We start from the raw sequence: 9,304 nt of genomic DNA on the forward strand, positions 1-9,304 counted from the left end.
GTGAACTCTGGGAGTTGGTGATGGACAGGGAGGCCTGGCATGCTGCAATTCATGGGGTCGCAAAGAGTTGGACATGACTGAGCGACTGAACTGAACTGAACTTAACTGAACTGATACTATTAGACAATAATATAGATTAGGAAAAAGCATTGTGTAGATTAGAAAAAAATTGTACTGGTTAGAAATAAGGACATGAACTATGATGGCATCAATGAGAATAAAGAATTAGAGATAAATTTAAGATGAGCTTTAGAGTTATATTCGATAGGGCTTGGTAATTGACTGAACATGTATGTATGTTATTAAGCGTGTTGGAGAGGGAGAGGTTAAAGATGATTTGAGCTTGGAGCATAGGGAATTATAAGAAGGCTTAGAACATAATGGCTTCCCTGATGGCTTAGGCACTAAAGAGTCTACCTGCAGTGCAGAAGACCCAGGTTCAATCCCTGGGTGGGGAAGATCCCTGGAGAAGGAAATGGCAACCCATTCCAGTCTTCTTGCCTGGATGATTCCATGGACAGAGGAGCCTGGTGGGCTATAGTCCTTGGGATTGCAAAGAGTTGGATACAACTGAGAGACTTCACCTAAGAACATAATAGAATTAGAGGATTCAGTTGGTGAAGTCTATTAAAGGAAGACAAGAAAGATGAGTTTATTTTAGTTGAGTTAATGGCATAGAAGTCAAGGCAATCTATTAAGTTGGAAATTGGGAATAAAATCAAAAGGCTGATATTATTTCTGTATGTGTAAACCCTTGGTAAGGAAGGTTGAGGACAAAGTACAAGAGGGAACATTACTAAATTTTCAACACATATGTTAATCATAGATCCTGAATGACTCTAATAAATAGACATATTCTAATAATAAAAAGACACACAGACACAGAGACATATACACTCACACAAATATTCTTGTGTGAATAGCTCCTAATAATTACCACAATGAATGTAAAGTGGCTGTCTCTGGAATTAGTAAAGAATGAGACGGCCTTAACTTCAGAATTGATATGGGTAAAATGACCCCAAGAAGTTCCACTATAGTGCTTCTTCTTTTTCTTTTAATTCTAAGACCCTTCCTCAGGTCCCTTTGGTTGATTCATTTTCTTATTGTTAACAATCTCCTATAAGGAGATGTGGCTGGGATAGACTTTGTGCTATCTTGGGGCTATTTTTATCAATTTTTGCTTGAAGGAGGCAGATGATTCTTCTAGAAGTTAGATTTCATTTTATTAATTGATGTCTACAAGACTCAGAATTTACTTAATTTAGGTGGGGGGTGAAAAGTGAAAGTGAAAGTGAAGTCGCTCAGTTTGTGACCCTGTGAACTGTAGCCTACCAGGCTCCTCTCTCCATGGGATTCTCCAGGCCAGATTATGGAGTGGGTTGCCATTTCCTTCTCCAGGGGATCTTCCCAACCCAGGGATTGAACCTGGGTCTCTCGCATTGCAGGCAGACGCTTTAACCTCTGAGCCACCAGGGAAGTAGGCCATTAACCCTCCAGCTACATTTGTCTTCCAATAATCAACCTGAAATTTAATTTCTAAGGTAGGTTTTTCAAATCTACCTTTCTCTCCTCCCTTTCTTTCCTTTTCCCCTTGATTTTAAAAAATATGTTTATTAAATGCCTGTTGAATGCTAGGAATGGATTGATGGATACTTTTCTGTTTTTAGGGATCTCATAGTCTAGTGGGGTGGAATTATAAATGCACTGCTGCTGCTGCTGCTAAGTCGCTTCAGTCGTGTCCAACTCTGTGCGACCCCATAGACGGCAGCCTACCAGGCTCCCCCGTCCCTGGGATTCTCCAGGCAAGAACACTGGAGTGGGTTGCCATTTCCTTCTCCAGTGCATGAAAGTGAAAAGTGAAAGTGAAGTTGCTCAGTCATGTCTGACTCTAGCGACCCCATGGACTGCAGCCTACCAGAGGAACACATAATGAAAGTGAAATTAGATCTGGAAGTAAAGGGGTGAATTAGAAGTGGTTTTTGCAAGTGGTGACATCTGAATAGAGTTTTGAAGATAAATAGGAAATAGCTAGACAAAAAATGGAGTTTTGGAATGGGAGAGCTCGTTTTAAGGAGGTTTGAAGACATTCACAGATTTACAGCAGTCTATGTAGCTGGAAAAAAAGGGGTGTGTTTGGGGAATTCTAGAAGATGGAGTTAAAGAAGTTTGCAGTAGGTAAATAATTATGAGTCTTGTTTTCTTTTTTTTTTTGAAGTATAGTTGACCTACAACAGTATATTGGTTCCTGGTGCCATAACACAGTGATTTAGTATTTCTATATATTACAAAATTATCACTACAATAAATCTAGTTACCATCTGTCACCATACAGAGATATTGCATTATTATTAACTGTATTCCCCGTGCTAGACATACCATCCCCGTGACTCATTTATTTTGTAACTGGAAGTTTGCATCTCTTAATTTCTCTTACCTATTTCACTTATCCCCTTACCACCCTTATTACAGGGAAAAAACAGATTTTATTCTCTGTATCTAGGACACTGTTTCTATTATGTTACTCTTATTCATTTTTTTTTTTAAGATTCCACATCTAAGTGAAATAATATGTTTTGAGCAAGAAGTAAAGACCATAAATGTATCCAATGAACTGATGCTATAGGCATGGATGTCATACCCTTATGGTGATGGGATGAAGACTGTTAGGGTTCTGAGGAAGACACTTAACTGGTAATCAGAGGAAAACATAGAGGAGAGAGATCAACAGGAGGAGTAAGAGGTAGGAGAAAAACTAGAAAGGAGCAATGTAATGGAAACAGAAAGTGTCATAAGTGTCAAACCGGCAAAGAGGTATACTAAGAACTACAGAAAAAATTTAATTGTATTTTCATTATGATGCAATTTTCATCTCATTTGACCTGAGAGGTTTCAGTAGAGCAATATGGGCATGGCTGAGTTTGGGGCAGAATCACATCCAATTATAAGGCGGATAGCTGAGTTAGGAACAAAAAATGAAATAGTAAGATGAGAACAGATCAAGAGTCCTAGGAGCAAAGCTGGGTGGGGGGCCAAAATGAACAGCAAGTGATCCCAGACAGGAGCATGGAGGGAACAAAGATGAAGCTCAGAAAGATTCAACCACAACATGATAGGAGTTTAGCTGGCACAGCTTTAGTTTGGATGCCTTACAGCCACTATGCAACTTCTCACACCACATTTCTGAGACATGTGTTCTACTAACCAACCACTTCACATCCAGGCTGCAGATCAGAAATCCTAACCGATTACATGCAACTGCTCATCTGGCATTAAACAGAACTATTCCAACACAATAAGGCAACGTGTCCGTGGGAAGAAGAGTCCTTTATCATTTACTACACAGACATAGGAATCAATAAGTGGGTGACAGTCTGGAAAGCATCATTTTGGTCATGGATCCAGTGCCGCTGGAAGTAGTTGCATGCCTCAGCAATGTTTGTCTTTCGTAAAAGAAAAACCTGGTTGTAAACTGCTTGCTCAAAGAAGGCTTGCTTTGTTTTCAGAGTGTGTTGGCCAAGGACATAAACCACGTTTTGAGGGATACTAATCCAGCAGCATTGCTGAGGTAGTTAATTTAGCAGGCAAGGCTACTGTCCAGCTGGGTAGGATGTTCTCTGACTAGGGTCTTGCTTAACCAAGGAAAACGAGCTCTGACTGACTCCATACTTGGTTCACATTTGAGTCTGATTCTTACCTACTTGCTCCCCTTAGGTACCCACTTTCTCTGTTACTGATCTTTAGCTTTGGTCTTGGCTGCATTCTTAGATCTTCTGCCATCTGGGCTTGTTGAGTTTTCCTGTGAAATACTGAGAGCTGATTCTGGTTCACCTTCTTGGATCATACCATTTATGTCTTATAAAATAAACTTACCTGGGCAGAAACACACCTTGTTACTATAGACTTGAATAAAATGTTTTGCCTACTCTGACCACGAGAATGTTGGCTAAGAATCTTGAAAGCAAAAGTGTGAAAGTGTTCATTTCTCAGTTGTGTCTGACTCTTTGGGACCCCATGGGCTGTAGCCCATCAGGTTCCTCTGTCCATGGAATTTTCCAGGCAAGAATACTCCAGTGGGTGGCTATTCCCCTCTCCAGGGGATCTTCCCAACCTAGGGATAGAACTTGGGTCTCCTGCATTGCAGTTAGATTCTTTACCATTTGAGCCACCCCAATCCAGTTGTTCATCTAGAACAATATGAGGCGCTCTCTAATTTAGAACTTTATTAAGGAACAAATGGAGAAGGCAATGGCACCCCACTCCAGTACTCTTGCCTGGAAAATCCTATGGACGGAGGAGCCTGGTAGGCTGCAGTCCATGGGGTCTCGAAGAGTTGGACAGGACTGAGCGATTTCACTTTCTCTTTTCACTTTCATGCATTGGAGAAGGAAATGGACACCCACTCCAGTGTTCTTGCCTGGAGAATCCCAGGGACGGGGGAGCCTGGTGGGCTGCTGTCTATGGGGTCGCACAGAGTCGGACACGACTGAAATGACTTAGCAGTAGCAGTAAGGAACAAAGGAATTTCTGGACAATCTGATTCCCCATTCTGGAAGGAGAACTTCAGTTCATACAGTTTAATACCACAAAGTATGAAACTGGACAATGGTTTTTGATATACATTTCCAGTTTCTTAGTGAAAACTCTTTACCAGAGAAATAGTTTTTGTTTTTATTTGGTTTGAACGTTCTTATAGTGGCCAAGTTTAGCTGACCTCCCTCTGATCCTCGTCTGTATGCTGCATATTATTTTTGCCCACTGTCTTCTGCCCAAGGGTATAACTTCTTCACTTAAAGGTAATTTTTAGAATTTTTTTTCCACTGATACTATGAAAAATGTGTAATTTATGTTGTTCTGCAAAATGTTGCTGCCTGCTTTCTTTTTACCTCAAAGTGGCTGGGTGTTTTTGCCCCATGTCTGTCTATATCTCTATCCTTTTGGTCTTTTATCACCTTTCCCACCTAGTGCTCTCTGTCTTGATCTTCATTATCCTCACGGAGGGGCTTCCCAGGTGGCGCTAGTGGTAAAGAACCTGTCTGCCAATGCAGTGAGATGTAAGAGACTCAGGTTTGATCCCTGGGTTGGAAAGATCCCCTGGAGAAGGAAATGGCAACTCACTCCAGTATTCTTGCCTGGAGAATCCCATGGACAAAGGAGCCTGGTGGGCTACGGTCCAGAGAGTGGCAAAGAGCTGGACGTGACTGAAGCTTAGCATGCACACGCCCTCACTGTGGTGAAGGTTAATATCTAAGACTCAGAAAGAGACAGGCTGGAGTTTGATTTTAGTACTGTCTGTTACATGCTGTGAGGTCTTGGACAAATCACTTGGCATTGATCTGCTTTAATTTTCTCATCTCTGACATGGAGTCACAATGATACCTACTTCATAAGTTGTTGTTATGAGGATTAAATAAGACAGTACATGCAGAGTGCTCAGCAGAGCACTGGCCCATAATAGGGCTTCAGAATTATTGATGTTTACTGCTTGTGTTTACTGATGTTGAAGCTGAAACTCCGATACTTTGGCCACCTGATGCAAAGAGCTGACTCATTGAAAAGAGCCTGATGCTGGGAAAGATTGAGGGCAGGAGGAGAAGGGGATGACAGAGGATGAGATGGTTGGATGGCATCACCGACTTGATGGACATAGGTTTGGGTGAACTCCAGGAGTTGGTGAAGGACAGGGAGGCCTGGTGTGCTGCAGTTCATGGGGTTGCAAAGAGTCGGACACAACTGAGTGAGTGAACTGAACTGAACTGACTGCTTATGTGCTAAACTGAATATGTATGTACTCTTTGCTGCTGCTGCTGCTAAGTCACTTCAGTCGTGTCCGACTGTGCGACCCCACAGATGGCAGCCCACCAGGCTCCCCCGTCCCTGGGATTCTCTAGGCAAGAACACTGGAGTGGGTTGCCATTTCCTTCTCTAATGCATGAAAGTGAAAATTGAAAGTGAAGTCGCTCAGTCCCGTCCAACTCTTAGCAACCCCATGGACTGCAGCTTACCAGGCTCCTCCATCCATAGGATGTTCCAGGCAAGAGTACTGGAGTGGGGTGCAATTGCTTTCTCTGATGTACTCTCTACTATTAAGTAAAAACAAAATTCCATGATACTTCCTGTGTTATATCATTGAACCTCCGCTTTTCTGTGGCAGTACCTCAGAAGGAATTCCTCTAACCTAGAGTATTATTTTTCATAATTATACAAACTTGGCTTAAACCAGTACTTATTTGTTATCTCATAGTCTCAATGAGTCAAAAGTTTAGACAAAGCTTAACTGGGCCTTCTGATCAGGGTTACACAAGACTGCATCCAAGGTGTTGGCTGGGCTGCATTCTCATCTGGAGATTCCACTGGGAAGAATTTGCTTCCAGGCTCATTCAAGTTGGTAGGATTCATTTCCTTGAGGAGGTATTATGAAGGGCCCAGACTCCTTATTGGCTCTTGGCTAGATCCCTCCCATGGTTTCTTGTCACTAGCCTCCTCAGTATGGCTACTTGCTTTAGTAGGACAACAAGGAGAATCGCACTCTAGACTGCTAAGATGGAATATTGTGTGATATAATATAAACATGGGCATGACATCCCATCACCTGTTACACGTTCTAGAATCAGGTCATATGTCTCTCCTGCACTGAAAAGGAGATAATTATTCAAAGTTGTGAAACACAGGAAGTGGACATGCTCTGGGGAGAAGGATCATGTTAGGGTCTGTTTGCCATGCCCAGATGCTTGATGAAGTGTTATAGGACATACTGAACTCTTCCATAACCTTAATCTTGTTAATTCTATGAACAAGATATCAAAATATGGTACCACACCCGGAATTCTTGGAGAAATATCACAGCAATAGAAAGCATGAATTTAAGGCATTTACCTTGAAAAGTACCCTTGAAGCTAAGAAGCTTAGGAGAGCTCAACAAATTTTGCAAAGATCTTTCAGGAAATGAGATAAGGGTGTTGTGCATGTTTGTGCTCAACTCTTTGACTGGTATGTGTGCTCAGTCGTGTCCAACTCTTTGTGACTCCCATGGACTGTAGCCCACCAGGATCCTCTGTCCATGGAATTTTCCAGGCAAGAATATTGGAGTGAGTTGCCATTTCCTTCTCCAGGGAATCTTCCCCACCCAGGGATCGAAACCACATCTCTTGTGGCTCCTGTATTTACCACTGAGCCACCTGGGAAACTTTATGGGTGATGAGATCAGAGAAAAGTAGAAAGACTTTGAGAGAGTTCAAGTGGGTAACATGATAACAGTTGATTAAAGCGGAGGAATAAAACAAGAAACAGTGAGTCTAACTTAGACCTGTTGGAATGAATTTGTAATGGATCAGTGAACAGTTTCAAGGTGTTTTGGAGCAATTCTGGTCAATCTGGAGGTAGGACTAGAGTTTAATCAGAGATGGGAATTGGCAAAGAATATTGGACATTTAGAAGGTGGGAAATCCTAAATCTTATTGCTATTGTAATTTGTCTTGTCTGACTGAAGACAGACCATTGTCTGTCTAGCTGGAGACAGACCATTTCTTCCAATATTAGTTTATTCCAAACATGCAGAAAAAACCCAGAAAATGATGTAATAGGCAACCACTTATTCCTAATCATATTTTGTTGTTGTTGTTGAGTTGCTAAGTTGTGTCTGACTCTTTGAGACCCCTTGAACTGTAGCCTACCAGGCTCCTCTGTCCATGGAATTTTTTTCAGGCAAAAATACTGGAGTGGGTTGCCATTTCCTATTCCAGGGGATCTCCCCGACTCAGGGATCATACCCACATCTCTTGCATCTCCTGCATCAGCATGTGGATTCTTTACCATTGTGCCACCTTTGACGTCTGATCATGTTTAATAGATGTTAAAATTTCACATATTTCCTTCAAATATTCTCCTCTGTTTTTTAACATATGTGTTGCCAAAGCAAGCACTTTGCTTTATTTTTAAAACATTTGAAACCACACTTCCTACTCAATCTTCTCTCCTTTGTTTTCTCCCTTAAAGAAATTTGAGGCTTGCAGTTATTATTGTATCTGTTTAACTGGTCAGTATGTGTAAGCTCTGAATTTCATTTTGAAGACAGAATTCTTTCCCTCACTCATGAGCAAGTGATGGATATAAAGCAAGGAGGAAAAAACAGAAACAATCTTTGAGGACAAGGACTAATGCCCAGATGTTCTGTTGCACACTAATGTGTCTGATTTCAGAGCAAACATTAAAATGCTTTAATATCCATTTGGCTTAAAAGGTTAAGGGAAGGAAAACAAATGTACTCTTCTGTGGAGGAGTTAAACTAGGAGGCAAAGGGAGCTCTTGTCTAGCGAACTATAAAAGATAATTGTTCATTAGAGAGTGTGAAGTCTGTTGTAAGTACAACCACATTCATTAGCCAGTTCCCTGCTTCCTGTCAGTAATGGGCATTAAGTTTCTCTCTGTTCAATTAGAATGAATTCTGGCATGTGCACTACAGATCCTCTTCTGGGTTTTTCATATCTTGGCCTTTGGTCTTTTTTCTTTTTGGATTATCACTGAGTAGGTATAACCTTAAGGCACTGTATAAATTATTTCTTAAGTAACATGTTCCAAGTGGAAAAATTCTCAGAGAATATAAAGTATCCATAGAATAAAGGAAAAACACTCTAAACCTAAAATATTTATACAAAAGATACACCTAAAATATGTTTATACCAATTAACAAATGGTGTATTTTGCTAATAAACATGAGCAAAAGCCAGAAGTTTAGGAAATCAACAAAATTACTAGATGTGCTTTGCTTTGGCGATATGCCTAGCAACTTAGCTCACTTAAAGGACACAGGATTTTGACAGATAAGATTTTATATTGCGAGGTGTCAGGGTCAACTCTGGATTTAATGCTAGGGTCAGCCGACTCTAAATTACCTGGTTTGGACTTGTTTTCTGGGGTAACAAATAGCCTAGCCTTCCCGTTTGATTATACCTGATAGGTAGTTAAATGTCCCTCACAGTAAGAAACCTAACCAGAGCAAAGGATGCACGTGGGAAAGAAAGTGGGTGTGTGGATTATACTGAGAAGCTGCTTGTGCCGATTACTGTGCTATCCTTAAGAGGAAGGCAAATATGTGAAAATTCTTACTGTTATGGTATTAATGCAGGTTGATTAAAACCTTCAAGATGATAAGGAGCTTCATTCTTCTGGTGGAGTGATGGGTTTGATTCACAGGTAATAGGCTGGATAATTTAGGATATGGTTATGCCACAGGACTGGAAAAGGTCAGTTTTCATTCCAATCCCAAAGAAAGGCAATGCCAAAGAATGCTCAAACTACTGCACAA

This window comes from Bison bison, unplaced genomic scaffold, assembly GCF_000754665.1.
Source record: "Bison bison bison isolate TAMUID 2011002044 unplaced genomic scaffold, Bison_UMD1.0 scf7180017864041, whole genome shotgun sequence".
NCBI classification, from domain to species: Eukaryota; Metazoa; Chordata; class Mammalia; order Artiodactyla; family Bovidae; genus Bison; species Bison bison.